Source organism: Pelodiscus sinensis, chromosome 4, assembly GCF_049634645.1.
Source record: "Pelodiscus sinensis isolate JC-2024 chromosome 4, ASM4963464v1, whole genome shotgun sequence".
In the NCBI taxonomy this organism is placed as follows: domain Eukaryota; kingdom Metazoa; phylum Chordata; order Testudines; family Trionychidae; genus Pelodiscus; species Pelodiscus sinensis.
In genome coordinates, this window is record NC_134714.1 from 105,588,905 (window position 1) to 105,606,034 (window position 17,130).

At 45.6% G+C, this 17,130-nt stretch overlaps 1 protein-coding gene across 6 annotated transcripts in view; it reads left to right on the plus strand.

Moving 5' to 3' along the window:
* SBF2 (SET binding factor 2) overlaps window positions 1–17,130 on the plus strand; it is a 651,649-nt gene that overhangs the window by 182,607 nt on the left and 451,912 nt on the right. The gene's annotated exons all lie outside the window — the stretch shown is intronic.

A 17,130-nucleotide genomic window follows, 5' to 3' on the forward strand; every position in this document is an offset into this window, starting at 1 on the left:
ATCTGCCTTTCAGACATATATTTTGGGTGAAAATCTAAACATTTAATTTTTAAATGCTAGGAGACAAAGGAGGAGGTCAGTGGGAAGGGGGTAGGTTTAGAAGATAAAATAAAAAAACGAGTTAAAAATCACTTAAATGTTAGATATCTGCAGGTCACCAGGCCCTGGTGAAATGCATCCTAGAATACTCAAGGAACTGATAGAGGAGGTATCTGAGCCTTTAGCTATCATCTTTGGAAAATCATGGAAGACAGGAGAGATTCCAGTGGACTGGAAAAGGGCAAATATAGTGCCCATCTATAAAAAGTGAAATAAGAACAATCCAGGAAACTATAGACCAGTCAATTTAATTTCTGTGCCAGGAAAGATAATGGAGCAAGTAATTAAGGAAATCATCTGTAAACACTTGGAAGGTGGCAAGGTGATAGGGAACAGCCAGCATGGATTTGTAAAGAACAAATCATGTCAAACCAATCTGATAGCTTTCTTTGATAGGGTAACTAGTCTTGTGGATAAAGGAGAAGTGGTGGATGTGGTATACCTAGACTTTAGCAAGGCATTTGATACGGTCTCACATGATATTCTTATCCATAAACTAGGCAAATACAACTTAGATGGGGCTACTATAAGGTGGGTGCATAACTGGCTGGATAACCGTTCTCAGAGAGTAGTTATTGACGGTTCACAATCCTGCTGGAAAGGTATAACCAGTGGGATTCCGCAGGGGTCTGTTTTGGGACCGGTTCTGTTCAATATCCTCATCAACGGTTTAGATATCAGAATAGAGAGTATGCTTATTAAGTTTGCAGATGATACCAAGCTGGGAGGGGTTGCAAGTGCTTTGGAGGATAGTCATCATTCAAAATGATCTGGACAAATTAGAGAAATAGACTCAGATAAACAGGATGGAAGTTTAATAAGAACAAATGCAAAGTGCTCCACTTAGGAAGGAACAATCAGTTTCTCACATACAGAAAGGGAAGCGACTGTCTAGGAAGGAGTATGGCAGAAAGGGATCCAGGGGTTATAGTGGACCACAAGCTAAATATGAGTCAACAGTATGACGCAGTTGCAAAAAAAGCAAACATGATTCTGGGATGCATTAACAGGTATGTTGTGAGCAAGATGCTATAAGTCATTCTTCTGCTTTACTCTGCGCTGATTAGGCCTCAATTGGAGTATTGTGTCTAGTTCTGGGCACCACAAGCATGTTGTTTTCTCACATTTTGGTTAATTTTGATGTTTCTCATTTTTGGGAAAGAGATACAAAACTTAATCTAGACCAAAAAAATTATTGTAAGAAGAAATAAAATCTAGACACCTAGAGCATATTCTTCATGTCAATATTAAGTTTTGATCTTTCTGACAAGGAAAAGAGTGACTGAAGAAAACAATTGTGAAGTGGATATTTGAAAGGAATTGTTTTGGAGGACAGGTATAATTTTAGTAGCAAAATCTTAAAAGTTGTAAATCTGATGTAGACAAAAACAAGGTATAAGAGGGTCAATTAGGAATCCATATAAAATATTATTGATTTTCAGACTGTGGTTTCCTTGTTTTGCGTGGGGCAAATGTGACCTGAGCTCAGTTTTAGATACTTACGGATGGAACTCTTGGCCTGTCAGATTGCTTGACTTTTTGAACTTTTCTCTTTGTTATATTGTAGTCCCAGTTGTAAAATGGAATGCAGTATGACTTTCCGAAAATGCTTAAATGTTAATTAAAAAAAATGCCTATATAGGAATATAATCATTCCTCAGTGACTAAGGATAACTGAATTTAGCTTAGCAATTCTTCATTTCTCTTGTTTTCCTGTCTTATGACAAGACAAGCTCTTGGCAATCAGTGGAGAGGACAGAGGAAATGAAAGGTGAATACTAATAATGAACAAAAACAGGAACTTCAGGCGGCTCTGTTTGTTTCTTTTAGTTTTGTAATAAAATCAGTTGTCAGTGAATAAGCAAGCATCAGTAACATGTAGAATTGCACGTTGCTAGTCAAGTGCTGATTGCCAAGATTCCTTCATTTACATTTCACAACATATTCTAGAAAGAGCTTTTGATGAGAAGCAACCTATCACTACTTACTAAACTGCTCTTAAAGAACAAGAGATTCCATAATTTCTGAAGCTACGATTCTGAAGCTAAATTACTTCTATGTAAAGTTGCTTAGGTTATAACACAGATTATTTTTTTAATTATTAATCCTGCAACTCCTTCTGGAATTTTAAAGTATTTTCTGCTTCTTATATTGTCACCAGTTTTAATTGTCCTAAGCCATAACTTTGCAAAATATTATTGATATATGCATGTGTTATAATCCAGTCAATTTTAGTCTTTCACAGCTCTTCTCTTTCTTTTAGTAGTAATGGACATACAAACTTTTTCATTAAGGTAAGGAACTGTGACTTGAAGATACACAAGGAGGAAATATTCTGTTATGCATACTGGAAGCAATCGTTCTTCTTCAAGAGATGTCCCCATCAGTGCTTCACATTAGATTGGTGCTCTGCCACCGAGCCTCAGATCGGAGATTTCATAGCAGTGTTCCTGGGGCCATACACATGTGCACTAGTAGCTGCACGCTGTTAGGCTGCAGGCATCACACATGCGTGAGCTCCCCTTCTGCCGCTCCTAAGTTCCTTCTCTACTGCCTCCGGCTACAGACGGACTCAGCAGTGCTCCCTAGCTTCTTCACATCTATATGATTATATTCTTCAAAACCAGTTAAATTCATTATAGTAGTTAATTAGTTAGTGAGTTTAAATAGTTGGTTAGTTAATTAGTTTGTTAGTTTAAAAAAATCTAGATTAGTATAAGGGGTTTTCTTTTTTCTCCCAGTTAATCATAGAATCATAGAGCTGGAAGAGACCTCAGGAGGTATCAAGTCCAGCCCGCTGCCCAGGATAGGACCAATCCCAACTAAATCAACTCAGCCAGGACTTTGTCAAGCTGAGACTTAAAAACCTCTAGGGATGGAGATTCTACCACCTCCCAAGGTAACCTATATCAGCTCTTCACCACCCTCCTACTGAAATAGTTTTTCCTAATATCCAACCTAGACCTCTCCCACCGTAACTTGTGACATTGTGCCTTGTTCTGCCATCCGTCACTACTGTGAACAGCCTCTCTCCTTCCTTTTTGGAATCTCCCTTCTGGAAGTTGAAGGCTGCTATCAAATCCCCCTCACTCATCTCTTCTGGAGACTAAACGAACCCAAAATCCTCAGTCTCGCCTCATAGGTCATGTCCCCAGTCCCCTTATCATTTTGGTCACCCTCTGCTGGACCCAGCTCCAACTACTTCAGATGATGCTGCACATTTCCAAGACCTTTTTAAATGTGGGGCTGCTGAATTAAACATTCCTCTTCAAGAGGTTGTAGAAAATCAGCACGAGCTAACAGACATAGTACACTCACTAACACCATCAAAAATAAAATACAGGACTATGTAGCCCTTTAAAGACTAACCAGATGGTTTATTAGATGATGAGCTTTCGTGGGCCAGACCCACTTCCTCAGATCAAATAGTGGAAGAAAATAGTCACAACCATATATACCAAAGGATACAAATAAAAAAAATGAACACACATGAAAATGACAAATCAAATTTCAGAACAGAAGGGAGATGCGGGGATGAGGAGGGGAAAGGTACTCTCACAAGGTAAATTTACCTTTCCCCCCTCCTCCCCGCATCCCCCTTCTGTTCTGAAATTTGATTTGTCCTTTTCATATGTGTTCATTTTTTTTATTTGTATCCTTTAGTATATATGGTTGTGACTGTTTTCTTCCACTGTTTGATCTGCGGAAGTGGGTCTGGCCCACGAAAGCTCATCATCTAATAAACCATCTTGTTAGTCTTTAAAGTGCTACATAGTCCTGTATTTTGTTTCAGCTACACCAGACTAACACGCCTACATTTCTATCAATACCATCAAAAATAGCATTGCCAATTAATCCAGTAATACCGTCAATGATTGTGTGGCAAACTCCAGCATCAATCTGTTCTATGGCTAAGAGAACTGATAAGAAATATTATGTCCCACCCAAGTTTTCTGAATTTTTTTTCTCACCTAGCACCTAATTCTCTCGTGGTGGAAGCTGCACAACAAAAATCCAAGCAGCAACAATACCAGTCTACCCCATCGGACCATGATAGCAAAAGGCGCAAGTGGATACCTTCCACTTTAAAATTTTGCATTTCGAGCTACACAGCTTTGAGCAAATATAACTAAAGAAATTACACCAAACTGAATGATTTTGTTGCAAATATTCCCAAGACTAAGAGGCAACAGTACAAAGTACTGGTATTAGAGGGTCACATGATTGCTAGAATAGCATTTCAAGCTGCTTTAGATGCTGCTGATATGGCTACATATTCTACAGCAATAGTAATGTGAAGGGCATCGTGGTTTAGATCCTCTCCAATCCCCAGAGAGATTCAATCTACAGTGGAAGACCTGCCTTCCAACAGTCAGAAGTTGTTTGCAGCTAACACCAACAAAATTTTCCAGTCTATGAAAGATTCCATAGCGACTTTAGGAATCTACAACAAAGTACCTAAAAGAAGGCAATATAGGTATCAGCCCTACCCGAGACCTCGATACCCTCCATATGCACAACATTACAATAAACAGGACCAACAACAACAGAACAGAGGCAGAGGCTGAAACCAACAGCGCCATCCTTCCTCTACCAACTCCCCACAGTTGCAGCAGTCCAACTAGCAAATATGATAATTGGGTTGAGGGTCTGGAGAGCTTCTCACCTATTCCAATGCCATTGACGCAAGCAAATCTCTTCCATCACCAATTGTTGGCCTTCTTCAACAACTGGCAATATATCACCTCTGATAGCCGGGCTGCAGATAAGTGAAAAAGGCTACCTTATTCCCTTTGTGTCCATACCCCCTCGCCACCCCGCTTCCCTGTCCCTTTACAGGGACCACTCTCACAAGATCCTCCTTCAACAAGAAGTAGAGCATCTCTTACACACAGGGGCAATGGATCCCATCCCCACCGCAATTTAGGGGCAAGGGGTTCTACTCCCATTACTTCTTGACTGAAAACAGGTTGGGAGGTTGGAGGCCCATCTTAGACATTCGAGCCTTCAATAAATTCATTCAGAAATAAAAATTCAAGATGATTACGTTTGCTATCATGTTACCAGCATTGGAACAGGAGGATTGATTCTCGTACCCTGGCTTGCAAGATCCGTACTTTCACATTGCCATCCACCCTGCTCTCAGATATTTTCTTGATTTTGTTGTAGATTCTCAACACTTACCAATACAAGGTGCTCCCATTTGGACTCTTTACAACCAAATTGACACTCTCTCCTACAGAAAAGATACAGTTCATGGGAGCATGCTTCTCCCTACTACCACATCCCTATCTAAAGACTGTTTTCAAAAAATCGTGGCCTTGGTAAATACCTTGCGGTCTAGCCCCCTCACAGCAGCACTCAAATGCCTTTGGCTGTTCGGTCACATGGCAGCATGCAACTTTGTAGTCAACAGTGTGCACCTGCAAATGAGATGTTTACTGAGCTGTATGGGACAGGTGTCCAAACCCAATGTCTATCTGCTATCCAAATCCCTAGCCCTCCCAGGGATAGTAAAGAAATCCTTACTTTGGTGGATAAGCCCATGGAACCTTTGTTCTGGAGTCCTCTTCCACCCACCAGAACCATCCGTCTCTATGATGACACCTGTGACGACATACCTGTCCGGGCCTGTGGTACAGCACTGACAAGAACTGCACATAAAAGTCCTAGAACTGCATGCAGTCAGGAATGCATGTGTCAAATTCCTTCCATTCATTGCCAACAACCTTGTCAGATTGTACATAGACAATGTTGCAGCAGTATTTTACATAAATCATCAGGGTGGAGCCCGATCTCAAGCACTTTGCACAGAGGCCATAGCACTTTGGAACTGGTGCCTGAAATATAACACAATTATCACCTCAGTGCATCTTCCGGGTGCCCTGAATACAACAGCAGATGCACTCAGCAGAAACCTTCTGACCAAACTCAAGTGGCAAATGAATCCGCACATATTGGCAAACATATTCTGCCTGTGGGGTCATCCAACCATAGATCTGTTTGCCACACAATCCAACAAGAAATGCCCCCTATTCTGTTCCAGGGCAGACATAGGCAAGGGATCAATGGGAGACGCCTTCCTCATTGCATGGTCGTCCCACATATCCTACGCCTTCCCTCCTATAGAACAGAGTTGTTCACAAGATAAGGAGGGACAAGGCCCACCTTATACTTATAGCTCCAGCATGGCCACGCCAGTCATGGTTCCCCTTTTTACACCCCACCAATCCACCTATCTTGCATCAAGAATCTCCTTCTTCACCCGGGCTCCCATGACAGCCAACCGAACCTCCTCTCACTATACCTGAAGGTGTGGCTCCTGGATGGTTCTCTGACTTAGAGTTGGCTTGCTCACAACATGTACAAATGGTCCTTCTACACATTAGGGCACAGAGCACCTGCAAGATTTACCTTCAGAAATGGAAAAGATTCTCAACATGGTGTGTACATCACCAATTGGTTCCTTCAACATCCTCAACTATCCTCTGCATCTTAAATAAGTGGGCCTTGCAATAAGCTCCATTAAAGTTCACCTTATTGCTATTACTACATTCCACTCCAAGATAGATGACTCATCCATATTTGCTAAACCACTCCCTAAGAGGTTCTTAAAGAGTCTGCAGGCACTTTATCCAGATATCAATCCACTAATGCAACCATGAGACCTGTATTTAGTATTGAATGCTCTAAGCAAACCACCTTTTGAACCAATGGCAATGACCTCATTATTACACTTATCCATGAAAACTGTTTTCCTCATAGCTATTACCTCAGCCAGACGGGTAAGAAAGATCACAGCCCTAATGGCAGATTCCCCCATACACCACCTTTTTTAAAGGCCAGGTTACTTTATGTACCCATCCCAAATTCCTCCCCAAAGTACACTCATCCTTCTACATCAATCAGACAATACACCTTCCCACCTTCTTCCCCAAACCACACACCAACTCTTTCAAGATGAAAATGTTTACCCTTGACCTGCGCAGAGCGCTTTCTTTTTACCAGCAGCAAACAAAACCATTCAAGGTGTCTCTCAGACTATTTGTTTGAATAGCAAACCACAACAAGGTCTGGCTGTCTCATCACAGAGTCTCTCCCACTGGATCTCAGATTGCATCAAGCTTTGCTAAGCACAGTCAGATGTGTCGCTTCCAGATAGCATAAGGGAACACTCAGCCGGTGCCATAACTACCTCGATAGCATTCCTATGCAAAGTACCCATGAGACATCTGCGCAGCTGCCACGTGGTCCTTCGACCACACATTTGCAAAGTGCTACGCACTTATGCAGGGACCTCTCTCCAACCTGAAACTAGCTCAGGCAGTTCTTTCCACCGCTTTTCTGCCAGATTTGAAGTCCCTACCTCCCTAAAGGGAAATAACTTTGTAGACACCTAGGGTGTGTCTAGACTACATGCCTCCTTCGACGGAGGCATGTAGATTAGCCAGATCGGAAGAGGGAAATGAAGCCGCGATTAAAATAATCGCGGCTTCATTTAAATTTAAATGGCTGCCCCGATCTGCCGATCAGCTGTTTGTCGGCAGATCGGGGGAGTCTGGACGCGATGCCCCGACAAAGAAGCCTTTCTTCATCGACACAGGTAAGCCAAACCAGGCTTACCTGTGTCGATGAAGAAAGGCTTCTTTGTCGGGGCATCGCGTCCAGACTCCCCCGATCTGCCGACAAACAGCTGATCGGCAGATCGGGGCAGCCATTTAAATTTAAATGAAGCCGCGATTATTTTAATCGCGGCTTCATTTCCCTCTTCCGATCTGGCTAATCTACATGCCTCCGTCGAAGGAGGCATGTAGTCTAGACACACCCCTAATGAGGAGCACCCACGGAGACATCTCTCTCTCAAAGAGGAGGTTACTCATCTAAAAAGTAATTGATGTTCTTCGAGATGAGTGTCCCTGTGAAAGCTCCACAATCCTCCCTTCCTCCCTTCTACTTCAGAATCCTGGCCTTCTCAAGTCCTCATTTCAGGGTAGAGAAGGAGTGGGGTGGGGTGGCGGGGGGGGGCTCGCACATGTGTGATGCCTGTAGCCTAACAGCCCACAGCTGCTGGTGCATGCTTGCACAGCCCCACAGACACTGCTATGAAATCTCCGCTCTGAGGCTCGGCGGTGGCGCACCGACCTAATGTGGAGCACTCACAGGGACACTCATCTCGAAGAACATCAGTTACTGTTGAGGTGAGTAATCTCCTCTTGTGGCAATTGAGAACACAAAGTTTTATGGGGCACCTGTCATTTTAGACCAATAACCTAGTAGGAACCCATTTTATATACATTTACCAGTAGAAAAACTCCAAGGGCCTGTCCTTCAGTGTAAAAATAATTCAAGATTCCTGTACAGAAGTGAGATGTACATGTTTTGGTAGAGCTCGTAGCACACTTGATAGTGTTCAAGGTTCTCTGTCAAGTGATTATACATATGCATATTACATTTTGGTCCTCATGAACCCTATGTGCCCAAGTTCGGTTTCTTTTGGACGGCAATGTCTGTTGTGTCTCCATGTGCACCCTGTTTGTCTTTATGACCCATACTGAGAGCAGAAAAGGGCAGGATGGGCCAACTGTCAATCAATTGGTCTCATTACCTTCTGGCTTCAGGACAGAGCAGCTTGCTGTATGTTTAAAAATTGGTTGAACTTTTTCAAATTTGTAAATATTGACACAATTTTTAAGTGTAGATTTCATTTTTACTAGGTATGACATATGGCTAGAAACGGTTAAGCATTCTGCAAGATTAATGACCAAAATGCAACCATCAGGGAGATACTGGTAGATAATATTTGTGTTTTTGTATATTTACAAATATTGTGTTAGAAGTTAACAGTTCTCAGAGGGATAGCTGTGTTAGTTTTATGTATATATACACACAAATTTTTGTGGACAAAACCTATTTCAGATGAGCTGGAGTGGGGAAAAAAAGGGAGAACCCAGAATTTATAACAGAAAAAGAAGGGAGAGAGAGGGGAAAACAGTGTCTATCAATTGTAGTGCCGGTGCTAATGAGGCTAAATGAGTTCCTGGAAGTGTCCTCTACTTAGCTTTTGATGTAAATGAGATGTTAAATGTATGGAAAGATTGTTTCCCAGGGCTTGAACAAAGACATTAACTGGATGTCCCATTATAAAACCATGTCAAATTAGCTTATGAAATTTCTTTGTAGAAGAATGGATAGTTTTAAGTAGATGTCAACAAAGTAACCAAATGGTTCCTATCTATACTGTATTTACCTCACTTTAAAGAGTATAGCAAATTATCTGTGAATGGTGAAAAGTGGGCTATTATCATGCGTTAATCAGTATTGCTAGTTATTGATGATGCTTGGGAAATAGGTGTATTTGGTAATCTCCATGATTGCCTATTGTTTGCATGAGGGTTCCAACATATCAAGAGAAGGCCGGGTACAGAATAAAAACTCCTTGGGTCCCAATGCTTTTTTAAAATTTCAGATCTGCTTAAACTTCATTAGAGGAAGTTTGAGTTGAGATTGCCAGTCCTAAAATGGATTCACCCCAAATATGGACATACACACGTAAAATAAATAAATAAATGATCTTTTAACCAAAACACACACTTCTATTATTTTTTACATAATTTTTAGGTTAGTTAATAAGAATAAGCTATACATGTATGTTTGGATTGGGAGGTAATGTATCCTATCCTTTGGTTATATTATAAGTTTTTCAGTACTCCTCTTCATATTTGATTTACGTGTCTGGGTGCAAGCCTAAGGCTGTGTTCCTTTAAGAGAAGTGTGGTGTTGGCCTCTGTCTAAGTAGTAAGGTGTCATAGAAGCTGTTTTGTCCTGGCTTGGTTAACTTAAGTATTGAAATATCCACCAAGTTTGGAGAGTGGCTGTTCTATTCTTTGCAGTTCACCACCTAATTGAGTGACTGCAGTTGCCTTACCAGGAATCCCACTCATACTGGAAAATTCAGTATTTTTTCCCTGGTACTGGCAAAAGTGTCCGTCCCACTCTTTTGGGTTTAAGTATTGCCCCCATGAGAGGGTGCTATGCCTAGATCTTCATCCAAAACTGAAGTTCAATCATCTCAGTCTGCCTGTTGGGTTGATGTTGAACTTAGAAAAGCCATGCTTCTTTTATGTGCTAAATATTTTGTTAAACAGTATAAAAGATTCTGAAAGACAGATTTAGCAGAATTGACAAGTTTTCCTTCTTGGCGTCTCCAATGGCATTCAGTTCTGCAAGACACTTTGCATACATTATTCTGTTTCAAACTGTACTTGTTTTGAGGCATCTGAATATTTTCATTAGCTCAGAGTTATGCTGCTATTTTTATATATGAGCTTTCAGTAGATGGGCGCACTGTTTTTCTCACCTGACTACGTTAAAGTCTCATCAAGTTGTTTCCACTAATGAAAGAAACAATTTCTGGGTGGGATCTCTATGTATTTCTTTCAGGTGTAATGAGCCCACTCTTCAGTTCAGTGGGTTCATTAATAAATTTGTCTATGAAAACACCCATTTTAGTCATAATCACTTTGGCAACAAAGATTGGAGAAATTCAAACTTTGGTAGTGGATGCACTAATGTTATTCTGTGTTCTGCCTGGGCAAAGTGTCTCTTTAGGTCTGGTCTACACTAGGAGTTTAGACCAAATTTAGTCACATAAGGTCAATTTTCTAAATAATATGTCTGCATTGCCAAGTCTCTCTTCTTGACCTTAAGGGCTGTTGAAGTTGATGTTGGGTACTCCTGATTTCATGAGTAACACAGTTCCTAAATTTATGGTAGTATAGACCCAGCGTAGAGAAAGCAGAGTTTCTTGGCCTCTGGGAGGCATCCTGCAGTGCCCCACTCTGACCATAACTTGTGCTTCTACTGCTCTCCCAGTGAATAGGAAAAGGCCTGGGAAAGTTTGAATTTCATATCCCATGTGTCCAGCATTGAGACCACACCTCGGACCAGGCAGCACACTTGGCCATGACTTCAAGTTTAATAAGCTCCAGATCCCAGTGGTGCAAAAGAGCACCAGCAAGGAGTGTGCAGGAGATCTTGGACCTCATCGAGGCATGGGGAGAAGAATCCATTCTCTCTGAGCTCCAAACCAACAACCGAAATGCTGATATCTAGGAGAAGATCGCAAAAACCATGGTGGAGAAAGGATACTTCAGGGAGATCCAGGGATGTGTGGAATGCTCTGTACCTACAAGGTATGCAGGGCATTTGCACTTGCTCAGCCTGCTGTTGAACCTGGAGTTGCTGGGGTCCAGCCTACCTGTGTATGGTTTCATGAGCCCCGGGAGCAAGGAATAGGCTGAGTTGCCAAAGATCACTATTAGCATTTCCACCTCTGATTCTGATTTTTCCAGTCTGGGGAAAAAAGTTCAAGTGTGCACCTTTCTGAAGAGGCAGGAGATCCTAAAGGTGTGTGTATCATGCACCTTTCCCAACCATCCCACATTGATGTCAGTGAAATGGCTCTTGTGATCCTCCAGTGCCTGCAGCACCATCAAGAAGTACCTCTTGCAGTTTATGTACTCCTTGGCAAGGTGGTCTGGGTCAAAATGGGGATGTGTGTTCCATCTATCACCTCACCGCAGTTAGGGAACCCCATCATGGCAAAGCCATCCACTATAGCAGTGGTGGCAAACCTGCAGCTCGCAAACTGCGGCTTTTTTATTTAAAAAAAAATGCGGCTCCTGCTGGTACTGCTCAAGCCGTCTGGGACGCTCTGTGCACATGCCCCAGTGCATGCTCACGGCTGGGATGCTCTGTGCAAAGCGCCCAGCACCTGCTCGTGGCCGGGACGCTCTGTGCAGCATTCCAGTGCGACCTCATGGCCAGCCGCTCAGCGCACGTGCCCCAGTCAGGCTGTGCTCCAGTGCCTGGAGGGAGACATGCATGGCAGCAGCTCCGGCACCCAGACATTAGATTAGAGTGGGGGGGAGAGGGATTGGATTAGAGCAGGGGAGAGGGGAGTGCACACGTCGTCTCAGCCAGCATGTCTCAAGGCTGGCCATTCAGTGCACATGCCCCAGCGCTTGGAGGGAGTTGCGTGTGGCTGTAGCAGAGGCGGCTCCAGCTCTGGGACCTGGGCATTAGGTTAGATGGGGGTGCCTGGCTCTGGGGAAGGAGAAGGAGCTTGGGTTACACCGGGGGGGAGGGGTGCCTGGCTCTGGGGAAGGGGAGAGGGATTGGATTAGAGCAGTGGTCACCAGTCTGTCAATCACAATCAACTGGTTGATTGCAGGGGCATGACCAGTTGATCGTGAGGCGTACCAGGCCCCCCCCAATTCCCTCCCACCCTCAAGAAGAAGCCCATGCTGACGCTACCTCCAGCAAAAATGGAGGTAGCACGCCGGCTTCCTGCGATGTGGCAGGAAGAAGTCCCGCAGCTATGAGCCAAGTCCTGTGTCTCAGGAAGCATGCGGGTTGCTCTTCCTCTCTCCTAAACAGCTAGCATGCTTCCTGAAATGCCGGGTCTGTAGCACCACCAGGGACTTTCCCCCTGCTGCCTGCCTATGCCGTGGGTGGGGGTAGGAATCCCAGGACTGTTTGCCAGCTCCAACTTCTCAGGAAGCACGCGGCTGTTGTGGAGACCAGAGGAAGAGCATGCTGTTCCTGAGAAGTTGGCGCTGTTGTGCAATCCTGGGACTCCTCTAAACACAGACACGCACCTCTGCAGGCAGGCAGGCAGCAAGGGGAAGGAATGTCTGGGCATTTCAGGAATCACGCAAGCTGTTTCGGGGAGGGGAGGAGCAACCCGCATACTTCCTGAGACCCCGGGATCCCCAGGTACCGGCTGATCAATAGCTGTCCCCTCCCCCTGGCCAGACCCCCATGAGTACCCTGCCCCAGCCCTGGCCGGCACCCTCAGAGGCATAGTGAGTATGGAGTTGCCCCCAGGCGCCATGCTAGGGCGGTGAACGGCTGAGGTGGGACCGGAGTGCTTAGGCCCATGTGATGAATAGCAGTGAGGTGGGAGCAGTGCCATAACAAGGGCAAGGCGAATGAGGCACTTGCCTCAGGCACACAGCTGTGGAGGCACAGTCCTGCAGCTGCGCACCACATCCCAGGTTTCAGGAACTGTGCAGGCTGCACTTCCTCTCCCCAAGCAGCTGGCATTGTTGCATGAACATCCGGGTCTGTGGTGTGCCAGCAACTTCCTTCCCCTGCTGCCTGCCTGCGGAGGGGGGAGGAGGGCGAGTCCTGGGACAATGCCAGCTCCAATTGCTCAGGAAGCATGAGGCTCTTGCAAGGAGTGAGGAGCAGGGAGCATGCTTCCTGAGCAGTTGGAGCTGACATCCCATGACTTCCACTGCCCTCCTCCCCAGCAGGCAGCAGGGAAAGGAAGTCACCGGTGTGCAACAGACCCAGCTGTTAAAGAAATGCACTGGCTGTTTGGGGGAGGGAGAAGCAGCGCACGTGCTTCCTGAGACCCCAGACCTGGCACACAGTTGCAGGATCCCCAGGTACTGGCCCCAGCTATCCCTGTTCCCTCCCCCTGGCCAGACCCTCCCCCACGAGTACCCTGCCCCTGCTCCCACTCCCTGCCCCAGCACCCTGACCCTACCCCCACCAACACCCTACCCCATCACCCTGCTCTCTGCCCCAGCACCTTGCCTCCAACCCCCACCAGCACCCTGCTGTTTGCCCCCAGCACACTGCCCTCATAAGCACCCTCCCCCAGCACCCACCAGCAGCCTCTGCTCCAGCACCCTGTCCTCTGCCCCAGAAGCTTGTCCTCTACCCACCCCTGCCCCAGCACTTGGTCCCCTGCCACCAGCACCCTGCCCCAGCACCTACCAGCAGCCTGTTGACCCCTGCCCCGGGACCCTCCCACCACAGCACCCTGCCCTAGCACCCTATCCTCACCCTAGTACACACCAGCACCCTGCCCCCTGTCCCAGCACCTTATCCACTGCCCCCACCAGCACCCTGCTGTCCCCTGCTCAAGCACACTGCCCCTGTCTCCACCAGCACCCTGTTGTCCCCTGCCTAAGCACCCTGCCTCTGCCTCCACTAGCACCCTATCCCAGCACCCTGCCCCAGCATCTCCTTGCCCCCACCAGCACAGTTAGGGCCACATTAATGATGCTTGGGGGGTTTTAGAGGAGGTTTTTTTTGCATCTCACTTGTGTGGCCTTGACTAACTTTTCTGTGGGTCAGTGACCCCTGACTCAAAACACGTTTATTTAAAAATGAAGTCTGGCCAGCAAACCCCCAATTGGGGCCAAGCCCCCATCGGGCTGCAGCCTCATTAAACTCCTTTATGCTGCTCCCTCTCCCCCTGGCCTCCCACCTGAGCCTATCATACACTGGAACCCCCTGTCATCCCAGGACAGGGGTGGGAAGGGATAAGCAGCACAGTGCTTTGAGCATTGGCCTGCTAAACCGAGGGTTGCAATTTCAATCCTTGGGGGGGGGGAGGCATTTAGGGATCTGGGACAAATCTGTCAGGGATGGGATTTGATTCTGCCATGAGGGCAGGGGACTGGACTCAATGACCTCTCAAGCCTTCCAGTTCCTTGAGATATGTATATCTCCATATATTTATTTATTTTAACTCTTGCGCTCCCACATCCCCAGTCATCTGCCACAATACTCCTTCACCATCCACACACTGCAAATCTGTGTCCTGAGCCCATCATACTTCCAGCCTCCCTGCCCTGAGCCCCCACACACTCCTGCACCTTCACATCCACAATCCTGTGGCTTGCTCAGCACCCCAACCCTCCAGCTGACCCCAACCCTCTCTAGCCTGAAGACCCCTCCCTGTGATAGCATCCCCTTCTCTTCTTTCTCCTGTACCCAAATTCCCTCCCAGAGCTTGCACCTCTCACCCTTTCCTACACCCAAATCCTTCATTCCCACCCCAGAGCCTGCACCTCCTGTTTCAACTCAGTAAGAGTGGCTCTTGTCTGAAATGTCCTGTAATGTTATTTTTATCATTATATTTTGTTTACTATATCTGTCTATCTATATAGATATATAAAAATAAATATATAATACGTGGCTCTTTGCACTCAAGCACACTGACCACTATTTTGGCTCTTGGTCTCTAACGGGTTGGCCACCCCTGCACTATAGCATCCATATTTCCCAGAGTCACTACCATTTTCAGCAGAATGGTATTGATTGCCTTGGACAACCCCCACTGTCCATTTCCCCACTCTGAACTGATTCTCAAATGACCGGTAGCTGTGTGGCATAAGTTTCCACAGGTCTATTTCCACACACTTCTCCACGGTCAAAATGTGTCTCATTTGGATGTCTCTGCAGTTCAGGGCATGGCAAAGTCATTCACAGAGTTCTAAGAAAGTTGCCTTGTGCATCCCGAAGTTTTGCAGCCAATGCTGATCTTCACTCACCTGCAGCACTATGCAGTCCCACCAGTCTGTGTTTGTCTCATGGCATCAGAACTGGTATTCCACTATGTCAATAGAGTTGAATGCCAGCTGTGGTTCCATTTCGCTGAATGCAAGGGCTTGCCAGTATAGAGTATGTGGCACCCTGAGATGGAGTAGATTCTTCCTCCTCCTCTCTTCCTGGTGTGCCATATTTACATTCTCAAAATACCATGCCATTAGGCGCACCATGGTAGACATCACCATCACAATGGTTTGATGCAAAACGGGATCCATGCTCACACTGCTATGACATCTTATGTAGGCAACCAGGGCCAAAAAAGGTGCAAAAACACTGTTTCCCATTGACCTCTCAATCAAGGAGGGAAGGAGTAGACAAGCACATTATGGGACCCTGACAACATGAATCCAGAACCACCCGCTGCACAGTTTTGGTCCCAGTATGCACTGGGAGCATAACACAGAATGCAACGTGGAGCAGGCACTTCCGGATAGCTCCCTAATGGGGATGCACATTACGTTAAAGCCACTTGAAAGTCAAAAGGGGGAAAAACACACACATAAGGAATGCAGGGTAGCAATCTGTTACAAAATAAGATGACTTCATAATGTATAAGAAATTGTCAGACTCACAGGACTTGTGCTTCTCAGTTCGGTGTAACCCCTTCAGTGTGACCGCTTTCCATGAAGGTGCACTCTTTCTCTGGGGTTAGGCACTTGAGCCCTTCTACCTACTGGGATTGTATCTCTGGACCTTTTGTGGACCTGTCTCTTGCCATGGACCCCCCTCAGGGAGTCGACTTTCTTTGGACCCCCACCACATACCCAGAGGGAAGAATGCAACCCTCAACTATAGAACAGCTTATGTCTCAGCCAGCATAAAGTAGAAGGTTTTATTGAGCATCTGAATTGGCATAGGAGGCTCTCAGGGCCCTCAGGCCTTTCTTCCCTTAGCACCATATATCTAGGTCTCTCTTGGATCCAGGTGCATTCTGGCTGCTGTGTTTCTCCCCAGTCCACCACCCTTTTCTTTCCAGTAAATCACGGAATCATAGGATTGGAAGAGACCTCAGGAAGTTGTTGAGTCCAGCCCCCTGTTAAAACCAGAATTAATCCCAACCAGATCATCCCAGCCTGGGCTTTTTGAAGCTGACACTTAAAAACCTCTAGGAAGAGAGATTCTACCACCTGCCCAGATAACCCATTCAAGTACTTCACCTCCCTTCTAAAGACAGTTTTTCCTAATATCTAATCTAGTCCTCCCCCACTGCAACTTGAGACCATTGCTTGTTGTGGGTTATCTGTCACCACTGAGAACAGCTCCTCTCTAACCTCTTTGCAACTCCCTATCGGCTAGTTGAATACTGCTGTTAAATCCCCCCTCATTCTTCTCTTCTGCAGACTAAATAAGCCAAAATCCCTCAGCCTCTCCTAGTAAGTTATGTGTTCCAGCCTCCTATATATTTGTTGCCCTCTGCTGGATTGTCTCCAATGTATCCATATCCTTTCTGTTATGGGAGGCCCAGAATTGGGCACAGTACTCCAGATGTGGCCTCACAGTGCTGAATAAAGGGGAATAATCACTTCTTTAGATCTACTGGCAATGCTCCTACTAATGCTTTCCAATATGTCATTAGCCTTCTTGGCTACAAGGGCACACTGTTGACTCATATCCAGCTTT